This window comes from Opisthocomus hoazin, chromosome 3, assembly GCF_030867145.1.
Source record: "Opisthocomus hoazin isolate bOpiHoa1 chromosome 3, bOpiHoa1.hap1, whole genome shotgun sequence".
Taxonomy (NCBI): domain Eukaryota; kingdom Metazoa; phylum Chordata; class Aves; order Opisthocomiformes; family Opisthocomidae; genus Opisthocomus; species Opisthocomus hoazin.
Genome location: NC_134416.1, coordinates 74,888,357 through 74,908,860, shown reverse-complemented (window position 1 = coordinate 74,908,860; position 20,504 = coordinate 74,888,357). Strand labels below are relative to the sequence as shown.

The following is a 20,504-nucleotide window of genomic DNA, read 5'->3' as shown; positions in this document are numbered from 1 at the left end:
ACATCACACTTTATTAACACGGATAACAGATGCTGTAAAATTCATATGGTAGAAGTGTTAATGCAACTTGTACGTAGTGTTTCAGATACAGTGTCTTTTTTGAAGATCATCTCCTCTCTGTCTTGCTGTGTGTCTAGCTACAAAGTGTGTTTTCTTCTGATCTAACTGCATTGGAATTCCAGGCAAGGAATGTCACTTTTATAGGGCTACACCATACTTCCATTAAAAAAACATAAAAGACTGTTTTTACCTTATCTTGGATGTACAGTGCTTCTTGCTTCCTGCAGATACAGTCTCCCTCGAAACAGAAGCTCAGACACTGATTTTCAAGATAGGGTTCCTTTTGGATTTTATTGATGCAATAGACCTTGGGTTTGGCTGCCTTCAGACAACAGAATTTCAGCCAAGCAGAGTTGATGGTGTAATCTTGGATGATTATGGTATTTGTGATCTTCCAGTGAGCCTTCACAGGGATCGATCTACATCTCTGGGTTTGAAAACAATTATTTTCATTCTGACAAAATTACTGGTGGTGTGGAAGCAGAATATGGCTATAGCTGGGGTGGATTTAGATCTTTCCCAGCCGTAAGATGTTTTATTGTTTGCATCGTGTTCTGTTTTTATAAATTTTCAAAGTCAGGGGAGTAGAAGGTCTGATTGTTTTTCAGAATGGTGTATCAGGTCAGCTGTGCAGAGTTATTCATCTCTTTCTTTGCAACATTTTTAGGAAAAGAGACAAACATGTTGATTTTTAAAACTGTGCTAAACCAGACATCACAACACATTGAGATTTTAATTTTAAAAAACCACTGGCTATCAATGAAAGACTTTTCCTCTCTTACCTCCACTGAGTTTGTTTTTGTTTTTTTTTAAATACAGCTTGGTGCATTATTTTTTTTTCTTTTTTTTTCTGACACAATACCTGTCACTCTTCACCTGTATAAGCTAGCCATAAACTCGCCGAAATTATGCAATGCCTAGAACGATGTGACTCAAATGCAGTACGTGTAGGGTTTTTTCCTCTTTCTCCCTACTGCTAATGAGATGAAGAGTTCTGTGTTTGTGGGATTATACGACAAGGCTCGTGATTTTAACGTGAAGCTCAATAATTGACACTGACAGTCTTATCAAGCAAATTAAATTAGGATGGTAAAGTAAATTCAAAGCGGAGAAATGGACAGAAGGCTGAAACTGAGGAACAGTTTTTTCCACCGCTAGTGGCTTTGCAGTTGGTGGCCACAAAAAGTGTCTTTTTGAACTGTATTGCTTGCTGTGGTAGACAGACCAAAGCGATAGAGAGCTAGGATCAACAGCCTTCTCAGGCTTTCCAGCTACAGATACTTTCTGATGAATAGGGCTCGTAATCACTTGATATAGCTATATGCTTTATGCCTCAATTACCACAGCTTTCCGTTGCAATCTTTGGTTTATTCACATCCAGTGAACTTCATTGTGCTTTCATTTTTTGGAGAACTACATTTTATTGCATATCTATTTAAAAGAAAGTTCCTCTAACTCATGGTATCGAGTCAGTAGAACATGGGCTCTTAAAACAAAGTATTGACTGTCTTTCTTCAAAGATTAGACTTTATTTCAAAATTTTGAATAGCTTTTTTTTCTTTTTTTTTTTAAAAATCTGGTACATAGTGCTACTGCATTTGCAGAACTTGATCCAGAAGAATCGAAGCACATGCTTAAGGAGAAGAATGGCATGCGGTTCATGAACCCCATAATTAGTTCCCCTTCCTAGCTCTAAGCAGTAATTAAATCTGTCACTTCTGCTCTGCTGATTCATTTATTTAGCTGTTTAATTGCTCAGCTGAATACGTCTTTATCTCCGGAATGGCAACATTTTATGCAGACAAAGAAATAGCGTAATCCATTATTATTTTTTTTCCAAGAGCAGGGACATGTAAAAGAGAAGAACACTAATACTAGATGATTTGGTGGTGTTGTCAGTTTTCACTTATCAAACAAAACAGTGTTTAAGGGAAAACTTCAACCAGTGCTTGAGGATAGCTTTCCATATATAGGCTTGTTTCTCCAGGAAATTATGTCAGACGTGAGGACCTGATGTATCTGATTCAGGTTTCCATTTCCAAAATGAGTTTACTTAAAGCACTTCCAGGTAATAGTCATAATTTTCTATAAAATGGGAAGTCTTACCCTGAGCTATTGGTGGAATATTTTACAAACAGTTTAAAATTGCAAATACGGACTAAATTGTTACAAACTAAACAGCTTCTTTTATTTATACATTTTCTTTATGAGACATTGTACATGGAGATTTCTGTCATCTGTCTCTTAGATTTATCATCAAATACAGCATTTTGATCTGTAAAGCAAATGATGTTTTGAATACTTCCAAGTTTACAAAGAAGAGCCCTCCTGAATTCCTCTTTGTGAGGCATACTTCCATACATGCAGTTTTCCTCATGTTACATTTTCAGCATCCCTAAGCAAGGCTACAAGATTCCCCCACCATTTTTATCCATAGGTTGGTGAAGCTGGTGTAGGAAAGCAGCGTGCGAAACAATGAGGACCAGGTCAAGACACATCAACTCAAGCAGGACTGTTTGATAAGACGAGGAAATACTGTCTATTTTTACAACCTTTTTTTTTCCCCTCTTGTCTCTGAACTCTGTAAAGATGTCTGATCTAGGAAGTGAAAGACACAAAACCCACCCAAAATTCAGAGAGAAGGATATTTTTCTTTCAGTTCTGGCATCAGTGGCTCAGTTCCGCCAATTTATTCATCTGCCTGGATGGCCCGATTTTTATACCATGCACACAATCTTGCATTTCGCTCCATTAGTGACTTATTTTTGCTGTCTTGTTACTCAGTTATGACTATGCAGCTGCTTAAGTCATAGGTCATGTTTTTCCCAGGTAAACTCATTATTCTAAAAATCTTTTACTGCTTACCTGGAGGGGTTTTTGTTGTCGAGGTTGTTTTTTTTTTTCCTTCAGCGAAGGTCCTGTCCACTCCTTTGCAATGCAAAGCGTGTCTGTACCACCACTGCGGCCGCCCAGCTTGGCCCTGCTTGAAGTAAAAGCAGGACCCAGCGTACAGATCAGCCGGTGGAACTGGCAGGGTTTATTAGATGTATTGCAATACCTCGTAAACACAGCCAGACGTCCTGACATACCTCCGGCTGCAGTGCTGGGCTGCACAGACCCCCACCCTGCCTCTGCCAGGACAGGGGGTCTCTGCTTCGCCCCCCCCCCATCCTCGGGGAGGGCTTTGTCAGCCCGCAGGCCGGTGGCATCAGCCCGACAATGCCTGGTCTGTATTGTTCGTGTTGGTGTTATTGTTCTGCATCTGTGCGCTCCGGGTTACTGAAAGCTCTTTGTTGAGATAAAGAATATTTCTGTCCCTGCGAAAACGAGGAAGTCTGGAAATCTTGTGGGCCATTTTCTTCTTGCAAGCCTGTGCACGTGATTTTTAGACTAGGATTTTGCACGAGCTTCACTTCAACATTCTCTCTTTTAAATGCTTTTCTTCAAATGATCGTCTAAAAGTACGCTCTTTGTTATGTAGGGCAGATGCTTAAGATCAGGGAATTAATAAACCAGCAAACACCATCTCTGGACATCCTCCGAGGATGAGGGCGCTTTCAGGATAAGCCTGTATGTGAATGGGTTTAGTATGAGAAAGCCGTGCTCGCTGCAGCAGGACAAACAAGTATGATCAGAGGAGGGCATGGGAATGAAACGAAAAAAATAACATTTATTTGTAGCAGAAAAGTTTATTGTTGAGTTGTTGGAAACCGAGCGGAGGAAACACAGGGATAATTTCAGGCGGCTTCATCTCCGCTCTAAAAGAGCATGAGGTTAGTCAATAGGATTAACTACTTTTACACAGATTTGTACATAAACATCGAGACACGAGAGCTGGAGGGACATCAGCGGAGCACCCTCCCTTCGCAGCGATTACATTCGGGAACGTCTGTGGGGGGAATTAGGCGACAGCGACCATTGGCTTCCCCTCAGATGAACCTAGCTGTTGTCATCCTGCCATCAACAGGCTGGGAATCGCTCTCCCAAAGGCACTGCGGAGATTACAAGCAGTCAAACGGGACCGAAACCCCGCTCCCTTCTGCCACCCTGCCCTGCCCGCCCCATGCTGGAGCAGGCAGCGGCCGGCTCCTCGCACAGCGTGAGCGGGAGGTTGGCAAAGCGGTGCCCAAGCTCTGGGTGCGGGCGCTGCTGGCGGAGGCACTCTGCGGGGTCACGGGTGCTGTTTTTTGGTTTTTAATATGGGGGGAGGGGGGTGTTAGTTTTCAGCTGTAACTCACTGTAGGCTTAAAAACTTCAGGCTGGAGTTTGTTCTCACTCACACCACCTGGTGTGAAACGTATCTAAATCAAATTAGATTAAATCCCTCAGTTTTAATACGAACGTGCCCGAGTCTGTACTTTAGCAGCGCATTGATTTACTCGTTGGCGTACTGGGAATTTCTTGTTAATGTTTTAATTGAGAGAAGCCACTGCTCATCCTGTTGGCGTGGTGTGACGTATCCGTGGGGTTGGAGGCTACCTCTGACCGGCCCTGGTCACCGGGCTTGGTGACAGAAGATGGGCAGACTGGGGTACCTATAAATATTAGCGTGCAGCTGTCACAAAGGGATTGTGAGCGAGCCGCTCGGGACCTCGAAAGCGTAATCGCTTGGCGCCCAGAAAGACACGGCTTCGGTGGCGTACTGCGAGGTCGCGCGTCGGGGGAGAGGGTAGGAAGGCGGCGACTGCTTTGGGTCTTTGTCTCTCCTTTAAAATTGGTTTTTCCTCCTTGGCACTTCTGGCACATACCGGATCTTTACAGTAATTTTTATCACATTAGGATGTGACATTCCCGGCCTTGACAGCGCTTTTGTTTGGATATTTATAGCGGCTCCTGGTCGCTGTCGAGCGAAGGAGACTGCCCTGCCCTCCGGCCCTTTCTGGAGCAGCTTTCGGGCAGGAGCTCCTCTCGTGTGGCACTGACTGCGGTGACTGGCGGCGGGGGGAGCACGCTCCGGCTCACTCGGGCTTCTCCGCCGGGGGCTAAGCCAGCCGAGGGACGGAGGGAGGGAGGGAGGGAGGAAAAACGAGGAAATGGAGGGGGGCGGGGGGGGCGGAGGAGGGGAAGGGAAAAGGGGAATAAAAAAAGAGAGGGAAACAGCCCAGGCGCGCGGCGTCACTTCGCCCCCTTAGGGCGCGGGTCTCGCGGGGGGCGGCGCGGCGGGAGGCGGCACCGCCCCGCGGGGGAGCGCGGGCGCGGCGCGGGGCTCCGGCCGGGTCGGGGGCGCGCTCAGCAGGTGGGTGCCTCTGCCCCCTTCCCCGGAGGGGGAGCTGCCCGGGGGGGGGTCCGCTTTGTTGCGAGGCGGCCGGAGCCGAGAGGGGCTGCGCGGGCGGGGCGGTCGAAGCCAACAAGTTGCCGTGGGAGCGGTTAGCGCGGAGACGGGGCCGGCCCGCGCCAGTGCGCTGCGCCCGAGTAGTCGTCCGGGGGCTGTCGGTGGGGTGAGTAACCCGGCCCGGGACGGCAGCCCCGCCGCTCCCGGTTAGCGGTTCCCCGCGAGTTCGGCGTGGAGGGGGGGGGCAGAGGCTGAGGGAAGTTCCCGCCGCGGTGTGAGGCGCAGCCCTGGCGGCGGCGGCGGAGCCGGGTGCTGCCCCGCGCTTCGGGGTGGCGGCGGCGGGGGGAGTCGCTTCCTCTCGTTTAGCCGGTAACGTTTCTGAAGGCTGCTTTTTTTTATTATTGATTTTTTTTGTGGTTTTTAAGTCTCTCGTGTGAACGGCCGGAGTGAACGGTCGCGTTGTCGCTCCGTGTGTTGTGCGGGGGGGGAGCTTCGGAGTGTGTGCTTCTCAAAAGTTAGGAAATATATGGTGGCTTTGTGATGACGGTCAGAAGAGAGGACTCTGGACTTCACGCCTCTTTTTTTATTGTTATTAACAACATTATGATTGTTATTTTGGAAGATTCAAGAAGTTTCGCTGCTGTGCGCCGAAAACTGTGCTTTAACCACCGTGGTACCTTTGCGTGAATGTCCTGTTACACTGGAGATGGTTATGTTGAGTGTGCAACTTCTGTTCTTCTTTCTGATAACCCTACTGGTACTACTGGAAAAATAAATACTCAGTTAACACATATTACCTAATCATATTTTAACAGCTTTTGCATATAGATGGCAAAATGCAGCTGTAGCTGGAAATTGCTGTGCATGTCTGTCTTCAGATATTTAAAAAAAAAAATTGCCGTTAGAACCATGCACACCACACAGTCTAGCTGTAGGTCTTGTTTGTTTATTTTATATGTGGTTTGAGAAGTAAAACAATAGTAAAAAAACGGAGTTGAGCAGCTGGTAATCTGTTTGTCCACCGCTTATCCCTACAAAGATTCCTAGTGCGAAGTTCGTGAACTGTCAATGAGGATGGTTCAAAATGGAATCCAGGTATCGACCATACTAAAAGCAGGCAAGAGTTTATAAAAATAAAGTGAACTGGAAAGCTGAGGCTTGCTTACTCATAAACGTCTTAATAAATACATCCTCTATCTAGTATTCAAGAAAAGGAAAAACTTGATTGATCATTTGGTTATTACTCCATACCTTCTTAATCTATAATCAGGTGAACAAAAATATTTTTGCTTTCCTTACAATCTGAAATAGCTGGTTTCTTAGAGAAGACCTTGCTCACTTTTTTTCTTTCGTCTGTGTCTGTGCTGCAAAAATAAGTCCTCAAGAATATAATTGTTTGTTTTGCTGGTTCCGTTCCTGGTCAGTCTTGGTCACCAGTTTACGCTGGGTTGAATATTTCTGTAATATTGGAGTCAGTTGCCATTATTTCCTTCAAGGACCGTATTTAAACACGTCTGTAGAATGCGCGCAGTATGATAACGCGTAGTGACATGGATATACTCAGTTTATTCTTACATGGCTCAATATGTTTTTCTGGTTACTTCAGAGCAGCTAGAAACATGATAAACGCTCCATTAGTGGTATTGGTAAGAAATACATTAATGCAAGTGCGCAGTCAGTAGGAAAGCATTTTTATCTGAAAGCCTTCTGATAACAGACATCATACTAATAATCTTAATGTGTAACCCATGCCACATATCTTCAGTGCTAGATGAGATTTGCTTTCAGGTATTTTGTAAATGCAATTTTTATTCAGGATAACTGAATTTCTACCAGATGTCCAAGCTCATTGTTTCTTTTCGGCCTTTGCAGTCTCTGAATGCCACAGGAATTTGCCAGGCGAAGGACAGGGTGTGCGTTTCAGGATGCATCCCTGCTTCTCAGAAACCGCCCTCAGTACTGTAGGGCATCGGGGTCTGGTATTAATGTAAAGTGAAATGTGTTATTAAAAATATAAGTCAAATCCAATGACGGCTGTGTTGGTTGGGTACCCAGGAGCAAACTGGAACAGCTTTCTCCGACAGGTTACTTAAAATGTGGTGGACGGCTTTTTTAGAGGGTGGTGCTCAGCTGTGAAGCCGCTTGCCACAGAGCCATCGCAGGGCAAGAGGCTGTCCTCGCCGAAGCGTGGTGATTCGCACCCATCATGGTGCTCCGTGCTGGGGAAGGCGGGACAGGACACGGGGGAGCTGAGGATGGGCCACCCCTCCTGCTTAGCAGGGCTGGGAGGCTGGGGCCGAGGGTGCTGGGCAGAGGACAACTGCAGAGGGACCCTGCAATAGGGCGAGAGTGTATCACTGCGGCAGAGCGTCATGGAGGAGCTCGCAAAGCTAACGAGGGATGTGGCTGCAGGCACGGGTGCGTGTGGCAGATGCGCGAAAGAGGTGTTTGCAGTAGTGAAGGGTTTTGGAGTGGCAGATGCTGTGGCAAAACACCTGGTGGTGATGGTTTGAGGGGGTCAGAGAGGTTGAAGGTCTGATGGAGCTAGTGGTAAAGGCAGGCTGGTGGCCCTGGGACCAGTCAGGAGTGCCAAGGCTCTTGAATGCTCTCAAAGGGAGATTTTGCAGCTGGATGGGCAACCCCATTTGGGTGCTTTGGGAATAAAGAGTCAGAAGCTGGGAAGCGAGCATTGGCATTTCCACTCGCTGTCGTGGACCGAGAGGGAAGTGTCAGGCAGCTGAGCTGCGCTGAGGTTAGGTACAGCAATTATAACTGGGGTGCAGCAGGAGGGCTGGCAGCCAGAAGGCAGGGGATGGTGGATAATCTTTCGCCTTTTCTGCTGCATACGTGAAATCGGGACAGCAAGCTATTACAGTTTAAAGCAAAATGTAAGGATAGGAACTCAAAATGAATCTGTAGCACTGAAATTCTTTACACTTGTTGTTAGTCTTTCCCAAAGATTTTCAGTTAGTTTATGACAGCGTGATGACTTGAGATTGTAGAATGCACAGAAATTTATTTTCATAGACTTTGCAAGTTCATTTTTCTTTGAAAGAAGCCTGGTCACACTTTTAATAACAGATGCACTTTGTTGCATTCATTTGCTAAGCAACAGATTCACTGTGTTGCTTATGAAGTGCAAAAGCAAGGCAGGCTTTTGACACATGAAGTAGAGCTTACGTAAAGTTCATGAGCAGCAGCAGAAAGAGTGAGTGATGAATTCTCTGCGTTTCGTTCCTTACATTAATATATTTTAAGGCTGGGTATTTTTCTCTGCTGGCTGCCATCAGCAGTAGAAGTATCAACAGGAGAAAAATGGGTCGCTTGGGTTTTAGCATTAAGCAGCAAATCCAGGGCCAATAGGATTTAGCTGGGATGTTAAGGTTTATTCAGTGCATTTAGTTAATGAAGGGGGGGGGGAAGAGAAAAAAAGTCAGTGTCTGGGGTAGGGGGAGGGGACGAAATAGCCTCCTGTGACCGGGTGCATCCTGTGGTGACTCCTCCTGATTGATAGATGGCCCACAAGACAAAAAAGAGCTGAGCGAAGGAGGTTTTAATTAAAAAATACCAGCTCCGTGCCAGCTCTTTTGGATTAAAATCAAGCAGAAAAACTTTGTAATAGGCATCCACCTAGTCTTAAGGGTGTATGTGTGTTTTTATGGAGTGTAGTGTCCATCGGTTATGGGGAGGGAAAAGGGACATGATAATGTGTCCAAGCGCCCATAAACTAGTTATAAAGCCATGAAAATAATCGGCAAGTGCAATCGTATGTTAGCATTCATCAATCAGGCGCAGAAGTCAAGTTCGGGTTAGCAAACTCCCACTGGAGCAGTACGCCAGATTTCTAGCAGACGGCCCCACCGTCCCTGACGCACATGGGTGGCCCTTCGCTGTGCGCACCCGAATTCTGAAGCCTTTGTGTCCCCTGCCAAAGGCTGTCATCTTGTGTACACACACACTGTTCAGCGTCTTGACTTGCTTTCTGAGTCCTGAAAGCCTTCAGCACAGAGATACACAAAAAAAGAGAAATAGTACAGAAAGTCATTGTTATTTAAAATATAAAGGGTTATTATCTATACTTCAGAAAAAAAGCAAAACCAACGTGAGTGAATCTTTTTTTCCAAGAGGGTTAATGTACCCATTTCTTTTTTTAAAAAAAATTCGGTTGCTCTACAGGCCAAACTCCCACTCAGATCAGACCTCGTTTTTCCCAAAGCTGTAATTGTCATTTAGAGTCTGATCAACTTTGTTTTGCTGCCTGCCCCCTCAGAGGTCCATGCTTTGGTATCGTAGCTAGATGCTACTGGGAGTCATTGAGCAGCCATTAAGACTGTCAAGATGCAGCCCAGTGACCTCAACAGACTTTCCTTTGGAGAAGGGCATGGGCATCAGTGGCAGGATTTGACTGTGACAGTATGGAATAAATAAGCAGCAAACTTATAAAATGTACCATGTACCTGTTCTCAGCGTAACCTAGTTGCTCAGTGGCTTGCTATAAGTGCGTGAGGGGGATCCTGCAGCATTTCTTAGTAGGATTTGTTGCAGTGACACCTGAAAACTTCTGCAAAATGGTTCAGAGAAAAACTTGAATATGTAATTTTTTATTATGTTTGACCTCATGTACAGTTTAAGACAAACATTTTCAAATAACTAAAAAAAACCCCAAAAAGTTTAGAAAAACATCATTTGCACTTCTGCGTTGTTCTGTATGGCTTTATTTCTTTTAGATTCACAGTAAATTTACTAAAAACCACTTGGCTGTGCTTATAGACTAGTTTAGGGATGCGTCTGTAGTAAGAAACAAAGAATAACTTCACTAAAATTGAAAAAAACAAAAACTAAAAAAAACCCAACAAAACCAAACAAAAGCTCTCAACTGTGATGCTTCAAGTGGGCCTTCATGGATGTTCTGCCAAGTTTTTAGAAAATGGGGGTGGCTGTGTCAGAACCGTAGTCCCAGGCGTGGGGGAAGAGTCAGGGCAGCTGCATACAGTGCAAGTGGAGCTATAGAAAAAGACTCCTGTCATCTTTTGTATGCAAATAGGCACGTGTTTGTTGGTAAGCAACTACAGATAAATTACTAGTGCTAATCTGAGGATTCCATGAAATGAAATCTGAACAGTCTGGTTGTCCCGATGGCAACAAGGGAAGCAGAATGCCATCCCAGATGCGGAGCGCTCACAGGGAAGCGAAGAGGGGTACGTCTCCCAGAAAAAGAATACTTTTGGCTGTAGCTACGTGGCAACGAAGTGCTTGGTGCAATGTCCACACCATTTAGTCCTGCATTTATGATGCTTTATTATCTTTACCCCTGCTGGCTTGCATTGTCTCATCGATGGGCAGTAAAGCACCTATTCAGCGTCTGAGCCCGATTTAAATGAATAGAAAGAGAGAATCTGAGCTTTGAAGACCGTAAAATGTTTTTTTCTGTGATTTCATTCAATTAACAAAACTGTGTGCATACCTCAAGGATCTCATTAGCATGATTGTGGCTGCATGCCAGCATCTAGCCATAAGAGCTAATGGAAATTTTGCCGGCTGTTTTGTAACATTAAACATTCTATAGAACAACAGCAGAGATTTTTAAATGAAAAGGCTGTAAAAACATTGGGGGCAGATGCAACCTTTGTAAGTGCTGTAAATCCACTCAATAATTACTGTATAGTACTGGATTAAATACTGAAAAGTCCCTGAGCTGCCTGGATCTAGTGGAGATTTGTTTATGTATGATCAAAGTGATTAAAAAGACTGTTTACCTTTATTATTAATGCATGTTATACCTGTGAGACTAAATGAAATAAAATGTTTTGCTCCTGCAAATAGGAAAATATACAAGATGTTCTGATCTGCCAGTGTTCTGTTATGCAAGTTCAGAATTTTAATTCACTGATGAGAGTCAGGTTTGGAGTCTCAGCTCCTTTCAGTTCAGAGGTGTTTAAATCGCTGGGTTTTGGTCACGTAGTAGGGAACATCAGAAGTTACACCATTGGATTTCTGCGGGAAGAGCAAGGGCTCCAGGCAGACACCAAGAGAGATATACTTCATTTCCCTCTCCCTTCTTCCCCTGTCAGCATTCATGCTGTACAAAACCGGATGCCTGGCAGGTAACTGAATGACTGTTGCTGTTAATTAACCAGTGTGAGCATCCCACGATGCTTACTGTGGACTGAGGTGGGGGAGGGGAGGCTGAATGAAAATCACAAGGGCTCTTAAACCTGACTTGTAATGAAGTCTAATGTCCCTTCAGTGTTTGTAGCATTTGTAGTGTTAGGTAAGATACTCTGAATCTGACCCTGTGTTTTAAAATACTGCTGAAATTTTGAAGGCTTCTCTTGTTTGTGCAGGGGTGATACATCTCTGACAGAAGCCTCCAATGTGAGCCGTGGTGGTGGAGCCTCCTGAATCTGTACTTCCCCATGACTACCCAGAGGAGCTTCCCAAACAGCCTCCAATGCTGACAGAATTGCATCTGCACTTGAGGGTCTCTGTTGTGACTGGCATGCTCTGGGTGTGACTCTTTCCCACACTTAGTGATGGTGTTGCTGTTGGCCTTCCATTTGCACACAGGAGCCGTAATTGCCTATATATCTCTGGGAGCTTGAGTACTAATTAATCTGTTGGCATATACTGTCATAACTTAATAGGTGACATCATAGTATTCAGCTTCGCATTGGTAGCTAATTAGTGGTTGTGAGTGATTTCACCTGTGTCTTAAAGGGCATGCTTTAAGAAGACCCTGATCTCCAGCTGTGGCATGGTATCTTCAGGGGTGCCTGCTCCTGTGGAGCAGAATGCATTAGGTTAAACACTAGAAATGCAATTCAGTCTGTCGTGACTGAATGCAATGACAGGTCACCTGGTTTGCTCCGCGTTGCCTGTAGGATCACATCCATGGCCAGTTCCTGAGCGCTGGCTGGTGAGTGGTACTTTATAGCCAGTGAGTGATAAAATCTCCTTGCAGTTGTGTGAACGTACTTTACTGTGGTTGGGTGATGCTTTTGATTTCTCAGGAACATCCTTCCTGCTCTCTTGTTTTCAGTGTCTATGAAAAGATGATATAAGGCCGAGTTACGTCCACTTAGGCAACCTATATTGATATTCCCGTATTTTGTGATGCTAGTTTTCTTCTGGCAAAGGTAGCCTTAACTTTTGGATTTGCTAAACTTTCAGAGGTTTTGTTTGTTTACTTTGTTGTTTGACTGGGCAAATATATCAACACCACTTGTGGCAGATTACATGTATGTGTGTGTGTATATATATGCGCACCAGTTTTGTTGGTAGCTGCTTCTTGACCCCAGACTTGCTGGGAGGAGATTGCTGATACACGATTTGGACCCTGGGTTTTGACTCATCATCCCTGGGTTTCATTTTAGGGTAATCTGCTGACTGGGACCTATTCACTTCTAATCCTGTTCATTGTCTGAAAGGAAATCTCACAGCACTGTGACCTTTTCTTGCCTCTTGTACCTCCTGTTAAGAAACAACCCTGATCTTACTTTGAGTGGGCGTGTGAAGTTGCTGCGGAGCCGGCAATAAAATGCAAGCAAGGCTTTAAAAAAAAAGTGTACAGAAAGTATCCTTTTTACTGTGCTTTTATTACGTTGGATTGTGCACAGATGGATGGGCTTTTAGTTGGCTCAGGAGTAAGGGGCCCACCGATATATATCTAAAGCAACTTGAATTCCCTTAGGAGCAATGCATTAAAGTGCCTATGAAAATGGAGTTTTCTTTTACCTTGTGACCTTTCTGCTTTCCCATCACTAGACAGGAAAGACCTAGTCTCCGGTGAATATTATTATTAGTCAATAAAGTTAAAAGCAGCAAATCTTATACATATTGGGAGATAAATAATAACGAAAGTAGCCAGAACTAGGGTTGCCTATGGCTACTAATAAAATGTCGCCTTCATTTTAGCTCTGTATGCCTCTGAGGTCATACTTAAAAGTACATCAAAATCTGATGCTCTCAAGGAGAATATGGCTGAGTTGACAGATAATGAAATGTATTTCTAAATAATTTCCTTAAAATGTACTGGACAAGTGTGAAAGATTGCAGATGGACCTGAAATGTGTTTCATTTCTAGTTCTTACGCTGCTAATGTGATTCAGATTTTTCAGATACATGTATTTTTATATTGGGGGATTATCTTATGTGAGACTTAGTAGATTTTTACAAAATCATTTCTTGGCTATGTTGATATCAAAGATATGAATTCTTACTCACCTGAAACACTTAACTGGGAACTTTGCTTAACTATGACTTTAAACTATGGCTGGCAACATTCTAAAGAAAATTATCATGTTTATATTACATTAAATTTCTTGCATGCTTTTGTTTACAGAGTCTGGGAAATCAGTTAAAATTTGTGCACATATTTTGCCAAGTTTAAAAGGAAAGGAGTTTGCAGTGTTATCTCTGCTTTCTGAGAAAATTCTGAGAAACAGGTCTGTTGCTGGGAACAGTCACAGAAACATCTCAGCTGAAGTAGTTCTGGATTGGTACTTTTATTTTCCTGATAGTAATTGCAGTTTTTTTGGGGTGGGAATATCCACAGAATAAGACCACTTTGGACCTGCAAATGTGTCTAAAGCTAAGGGCAAAGTTGTCTTTGGAAGTCACATCCTCGCAGTTTCAGACTACTGATGACTTTGGCTCAGCATGTCTTCTGCTGCAAACGTTATTTCATGACATTATTAGTCAAAATTTGAAAACTATGCAGATGTCTCTTGTAGAAAGCTGATGATCTGTCTAATGATCCTCAATACTCTGGGGAAAGCCAGAGAAAATGGTGTGTACTTGCATGCTTTTCACTGAGAACCATTTATTAGGGTAGATGTCAAATGGGTAGGCTATAGTAATAAACAAAAATGGATTTGTAGTTCATGTTGCGAGACTAGCTTTCATGTTTGCAGCTTTGAATAACTGCTGCTTGTAACAGTCTCTCTTGCCTTCACACTTTTCATTCATGAAAAGGACTTACTGAACTGTATTTGTTCCGATAAATCTCTTCTTAATTTATGATGTGTAGTCAACAAAGTACAAGATCTGTATTTGTTTTAACCTAATAATGTTGTTCAATTAATATTTAGTCGAAGTCAGTAGTTTTGTATAAGCACTGAGCACCTAATTTAGGCACCTATCTGTAGCTTATTTATACACACAGTGACTGTGGAACAAAAGTGGTACTAGAGGGGATTCTGACCCATAAATATCTTCTGTTTCTCTCTTTTGGTGATCTGCAGTGCCATTGATCTGTATTCTTAGCCAATGATGATCTTAGATTTGTAACTGTAGCCATATTTTAATACAGTTTACCTCGTTAGTTTTTGCAAATTGAAACAGCTGTTTCTATGTATTCTACTAACTTGCTGTCTTAATTCTTTGGGACAGACTGTGAAGGTTGTCCTGAATTTTAACATGTGTGCAGAAGACCAAATGTGATAAAAGGCTGAGCTGGAGGTAGCTCTGTCCTGTTGTAACATTCAAGGAGGGCATTCAGGAGGAGCAAATGTCCACAGAGCCCCTGACAAAATTTTTCCGTGATTATTTTGTTGGAGCAGTAGGATGAGAACAGGTTTTTGTCTAATCCTGGAGGGCTTCTGGGATCCTCTGTATTCCTACATCCCAGGAACATCCATCTTTGTGACAACACAAAGATGTTACCAGGCAATTCTGTTGACTTGAGCTGCAAGATGGCATCTCATGATGAAAGAGGTGTATGGTACTGCTCCAGCTCATATCTGAATAAGACCTGGCACTTGGCCTTGTTGAAACTCATACAGTTGGCCTTGGCCCATCGATCCGGTCTGTCCAGATCCCTCTGCAGAGCCTTCCTACCCCTGAGCAGATCGAGACTCCCACCCAGCTTGGTGTCATCTGCAAACTTACTGAGGGAGCACTCAATCCCCTCATCCACATCATTGATAAAGATGTTAAACAGAACTGGACCCAAAACTGAGCCCTGGGGAACACCACTTGTGACTGGCCACCAGCTGGGTTTGACTCCATTCACCACCACTCTCTGCGCTCAGCCTTTCAGCCAGTTCTTTATCCAGCGAAGAGTACACCCATCCAAACCACGAGCATCTAGTCTCTCCAGGAGGATGCTGTGGGGAACAGTGTCAAAGGCCTTACTAAAGTCTAAGTAGACAACACCCATGGCCTTCCCCTCATCCACTAGGCGGGTCACCTGTTCATAGAAGGAGATCAGGTTGGTCAAGCAGGACCTGCCTTTCATGAAGCCATGCTGGCTGGCCCTGATCCCCTGGTTGTCCTTCACATGCCCAGTGAACACACTCAAGATGAACCACTCCATAATGTTCCCTGGCACCGAGGTCAGGCTGAGAGGCCTGTAGTTCTTGGGATCCTCCTCCTGGCCCTTCTCGTAGATGGGTGTTACACTGACGATCCTCCAGTCATCTGGGACCTCCTCTGTTAGCCAGGACTGCTGGTAGATGATGGAGAGTGGCCTAGCCAGCTCCTCTGCCAGTTCCCTCAGCCCTCTTGGGTGGATCCCATCCAGCCTCATAGACTTGTAAGTGTCCAGGTGGCGTAGCTAAGGTCGTTAACTGCTTCCTCCTGGATTATGGGAGGTTTATTCTGCTCTCCTTCCCTATCTTCCAGCACTGGGGGCTGAGTACCCTGGGAGTAACCAGTCTGACTATTAAAGACTGAGGCAAAGAAGGCATAAAGTACCTCAGCCTTTTCCTCATCCTTGGTGGCAATATTCCCCCCCTCATCCAGTAAGGGATGGAGACTCTCCTTGGCTCTCTTTTTGTTGCCGATGCCTTTGTGAAAACATTTTTCGTTGTCCCTTACAACAGTGGCCAGCCTGAGTTCTAGCTGGGCTTTTGCCTTTCTGATTTCCTGTCTGCACGACCTAACGAGACCCCTGTACTCCTCTTTAGTCTCCTGCCCTTTCTTCCATTGGTGGTAGACCCTCCTTTTTTTTCCTGAGTCCCAGCAAGAGCTGCCTGTTCAGCCAGGCCGGTTGTCTTCCCCGCCGGTTCATCTTATGGCACATGGGGACAGCGTGCTCCTGTGCCTTTAAGACTTCCTCCTTGAAGAATGTCCAGCCTTCCTGGACCCCTTTGCTCTTCAGGACTCTTCCAGGGGACCCTCTTAACCAGCATCCTGAACAGGCCAAAGTCTGCCTTCTGAAAGTCCATTCTGGTGGTTTTGCTGGCCCCCCTCTTTACCTCACCAAGAACCAAGAACTCCATGGTTGCTAAGCCCAAGGTGGCCTCCGATCACCACATCTCCCACCAGTCCTTCCCTGTCAGTAAACAGCAGGTCTAGTGAGGCACCTCCCCTGGTAGGCTCACTTACCAGCTGCATCAGGAAGTTACTCTCCACACACTCCAGGAACCTTCTAGACTGTTCCCTCTCTGCTGTGTTGTATTTCCAGCAGATGTCCGGTAAGTTAAAGTCACCACAAGAACAAGGGCTAGCGATCGTGAGACTTCTGCCAGCCTCTTGTAGAAAACTTCATCTACCTCTTCATCCTGGTTGGGTGGTCTATAACAGACTACCAGCAAGATGTTTGCCTTGTTAGGCTTCCCTCTCATCTTCACCCATAAGCATTCGACCTTGTCGTCACAATCGTTGCGGTCTATACAATCGAAGCAGTCCCTCACATACAGAGGCAGCCCACCGCCTCTCTTTCCTCGCCTGTCCCTTCTGAAGAGCTCATAGCCATCCATCACAGCACTCCAGTCATGAGAGTCATCCCACCTTGTTTCTGTGAAGGCGACCAATCCCGGCATGCCATGCCCGGGCTCATCTGTAGTGAGCCTGGTTACATCCCTTTCCCCCTTCAAGCCTAGTTTAAAGCCCTCTTGATGAGCCCTGCCAGCTCATGGGCAAGAATCCTTTTTCCCCTTTGAGACATCTGGACTCCATCTGTCACCAGCAGGCCCGTTGCCCTGTAAACCTCGTCATGATCAAAGAAACCAAAATTCCACTGACGGCACCAGTGCCTGAGCCACCTGTTCATCAGGTGAGTTTTCCTGTCCCTTTCAGTGCTCTTCCCTGCCACTGATGGGATGGAGGAAAACACCACCTGTGCTCCTGATCCTTCAACCGGTCACCTCAGTGCCCTGAAGTCCCTTTTGATGGCCTTGGGACTTCTTTCCATGATCTCATCACTGCCAACCTGCATTACCAACAGCGGGTAATAATTGCAGGGCTGCACCAGACCAGGGAGCTTCCTAGCAACGTCCCTAACCCGGGCCCCAGGGAGGCAGCAGACTTCCCTGTGGGATGGGAAATATTTGATAAATATTTGATTATTTGATAATATTCAAGATATTTGAAAGACATGTAGATATGGCTCTTAGGGACATGGTGTAGTGATGGACTTGGCAGTGTTAGGTTTATGGTTGGACTTGATAATTTTAAGGGTCTTTTCCAACCTAAGTGATTGTATGATTCTAAGATCCATGGAAACTGTGTTTTCACAGGCTTTGTCTTCTTTCCCCATCCGTCTCTCCTGACTTTCCTTTCCCTCTTCAGAAGGTCCTCTGCGTTTTAAGCCTGGATGGCACCTTCTGGTGGGGTAAAAGAAGAACTAAATGGATTTGCAAAGATACCTTGTCTCAGTCTTGGGACCAGTGGAAAGTGAGAGTGAAAGTGGCATGTCCCTGAGATTAGAAAGGGAGAGTGAAAGTCTTTGCAGTATGTTTGGGTAGAATATGTTTACATTGGTGTGTGGATTGTTTTCCACATCCCTGATAAGAGATATAACAACATGGGAAAGGTCTGCTGGTTAGTATGGGAACACTACACTGTGATGCCTATTGTATTGTGTCCGCCACCACTTCACTTCAGCAGGAATACAGACTTTTCAAAACTTGTGCATTTTCATTTCAACCACTTGGAACATTCAGCAATGAAATACCTAAAAGATCATATTTTAGGCAAACATTACCCCCTTCCCCCTTCAAAACTGTCTCACCCCCAGTACTTCTGATGCCAGCTGAAATGGGAATAAATGCCACAATAAGGTGCTGCGGTGGCATGTGAGCAGACAGTCTTGGATGGCACCCAGTGCGTCTGAAACCTGTGTGAGGTTGTGCATGTTGGCGTGTCTGCACTAGCAAGGGACTCATAATGGGATGGAAGAAGTAGACTTTGGTTGGTTGTTGACTGATCCTCCCTAGTAAACAATGGTGTGTTATCTGGTGTATTGTAGTAGTACTGTAGACACAAGTGCATGATGTAGAAACAAACAGAATTAAAAAACTGTTGCAGTGAGGGGCAGTCTGTAGCTCTGGTTACACTTCTAACTACTGCAATAGCTCTCTTCTGAGCTGATTATGATCGTGCCTCTTGGGTGTGTTTGTAGAAAAATACCATTGTACAAATGTTTGTCAGCAAATGGACTGCAGTTGATTGCTTTCCTTGAACCTGTGACATTTCCATAGCAGAAAAAAAGTCTCAACTGGCCATGCTTACGGGGCAAATGGGTGTAGTCTTGTTCCACTGCTCATGTGAGCTTTCATGACAATCGGCACTCAAGTCATAAAACCTTCCCAAGATGTGTGCAGCAATGCTATTGAGTATAAAAAATTCTTGCTTGCCTTTTCCTGAAGACATTATAAATCAGCTGGGTTATGAGACACACACTTAACAGTATTACAAATGTGTGATCCAAGGTTTCAAGAATTCAGTGGACAGATCTGTATCTGTGGTTATGAGCATGGTGTGGCTGATGCGAGGGGTGGAGGATTCCTCAAAACTGTCTAACAGGGTCTCCCCTCACCCTTGGCTCAGCCTGTAGTCGGTGGAGAGAAAAGCACCTCCAAGCAGAGCAGCTCTGAACTGCCCATCTCAGAAGCCAGTTGTTCTCCCCTGACTATTGGGAAGACTTGCTAGGCTGAAGTTAGCCCCTCAACATAAGCCCACTTGGATACATCAGTATTTGGCTGCCCACGGTACAAGCTAGTGCAACACTGCAGTCCTCCCACAGATCTTTGAAAACTACCATTAAGTGGGCTACTTGTGTGTAGTGACAGCAGCGTAACCACAGCAGCACGAAACCAGGGAAGAGCCTGAGCTTCCACCGGCATCCAGACGTGGTTTTGCAGGTTGTGCTGATGTCTGCGTGGTTATGGCTATACTGCCTGCACAGTGCCCAAGGAAGAAATTGCTCTCAAGTCAGCTCAGTCTGTGCTGCTTTACAGCAGCATGACGGCTATAGCAGCAGCCTTCTGGATCTCTCGTTAATCTTAACGCCAGCTTCTTGTCATCTTTTGTAGAATCCTGCTGCTCTGTTGACTGTATTTGCAAAGTCAAACTTCACTTCTTTCAGTCTTTGATGTAAATCTCTACTTACTCATTCCAGTTTATTTGCTGTGAGCAGGTATTGCTTATGTTGACATTATTTGAAAATTTGCAAGTTGGATTAATTCAAAGTCATCTCTTGCTGTTTGAGACATACCCTGGGCACTCACTGGATGTCCAGCTTTAACTGTTGCGATGGGCGATTTGCCGTGTTAATGCCATTTTTCCTGTCTGTGGTTAGTATTAACAACCTGTCTCCCTTAAGTTGCAGGGGAAAAGAAAAATACTTCTTTTGGACAGCCGGTCTTCTAACTTTAAAACTATACTCAACTGTGATGTTTCTTTGAATTTATCTCTGGTTTTGGGTACTCAGCAAAACAAATGCTGGTCCGTTCCATTGGCAGGTGACCGTAGGGTTGGGCTGTGTCATGCCAGGCACAAGACTCACCAGTTTCAGTTGGAACTGCCACGTGTGTGAAAAGGCTCCACCTTGTTTAAAAGGCAGTCCCATGCATACTGCTGTCGGGTGTTAGGTTTTGCAAGTGTTTGGCCTACATTCTTCCGTTCAGTTCTTCCTTCTTTAGCTAAAGGAAATTGCTTCTCATCTTATCCTCTGCCAGGACTCTAAATAATTCTCCTCTTTCATCTATATTGTTACCTGTAAGTTATTTATAGATTATGATCATATTCTGCTCAATCCTCTTTTCTGGATTATATAACTTTAGCTTCCTAAGTCTGTCTTCATATTCAGTATCTTATCCTCCAATTCCTATATCATTTAAGTTATCCTTCTTTGTATATGCCCGGTTATTTTATATCTTTTTCTTGCAATCCGTTGAGATAAGAGCTACATGCAATATTCCGTTTGTGGTCACGTCATGGCTTTATA

The 20,504-nt window shown here is 44.8% G+C and overlaps 1 protein-coding gene across 13 annotated transcripts in view; it reads left to right on the top strand.

Annotated features, from left to right (window-relative positions):
- LOC104338159 (poly(rC)-binding protein 3) overlaps positions 1 to 20,504 on the top strand; it is a 548,717-nt gene that overhangs the window by 385,673 nt on the left and 142,540 nt on the right. The window contains exon 1 of one of the 13 annotated variants that reach the window (XM_075416685.1): positions 5,227 to 5,296. The exons of 11 other annotated variants lie outside the window; for them this stretch is intronic. The gene's annotated coding sequence lies outside the window, so the exon portion shown is untranslated. Of the gene's footprint in view, positions 1 to 5,226; positions 5,297 to 5,441; positions 5,499 to 20,504 lie in introns of those variants that run through there. One more of the 13 variants, XM_075416686.1, reaches the window with a different exon arrangement.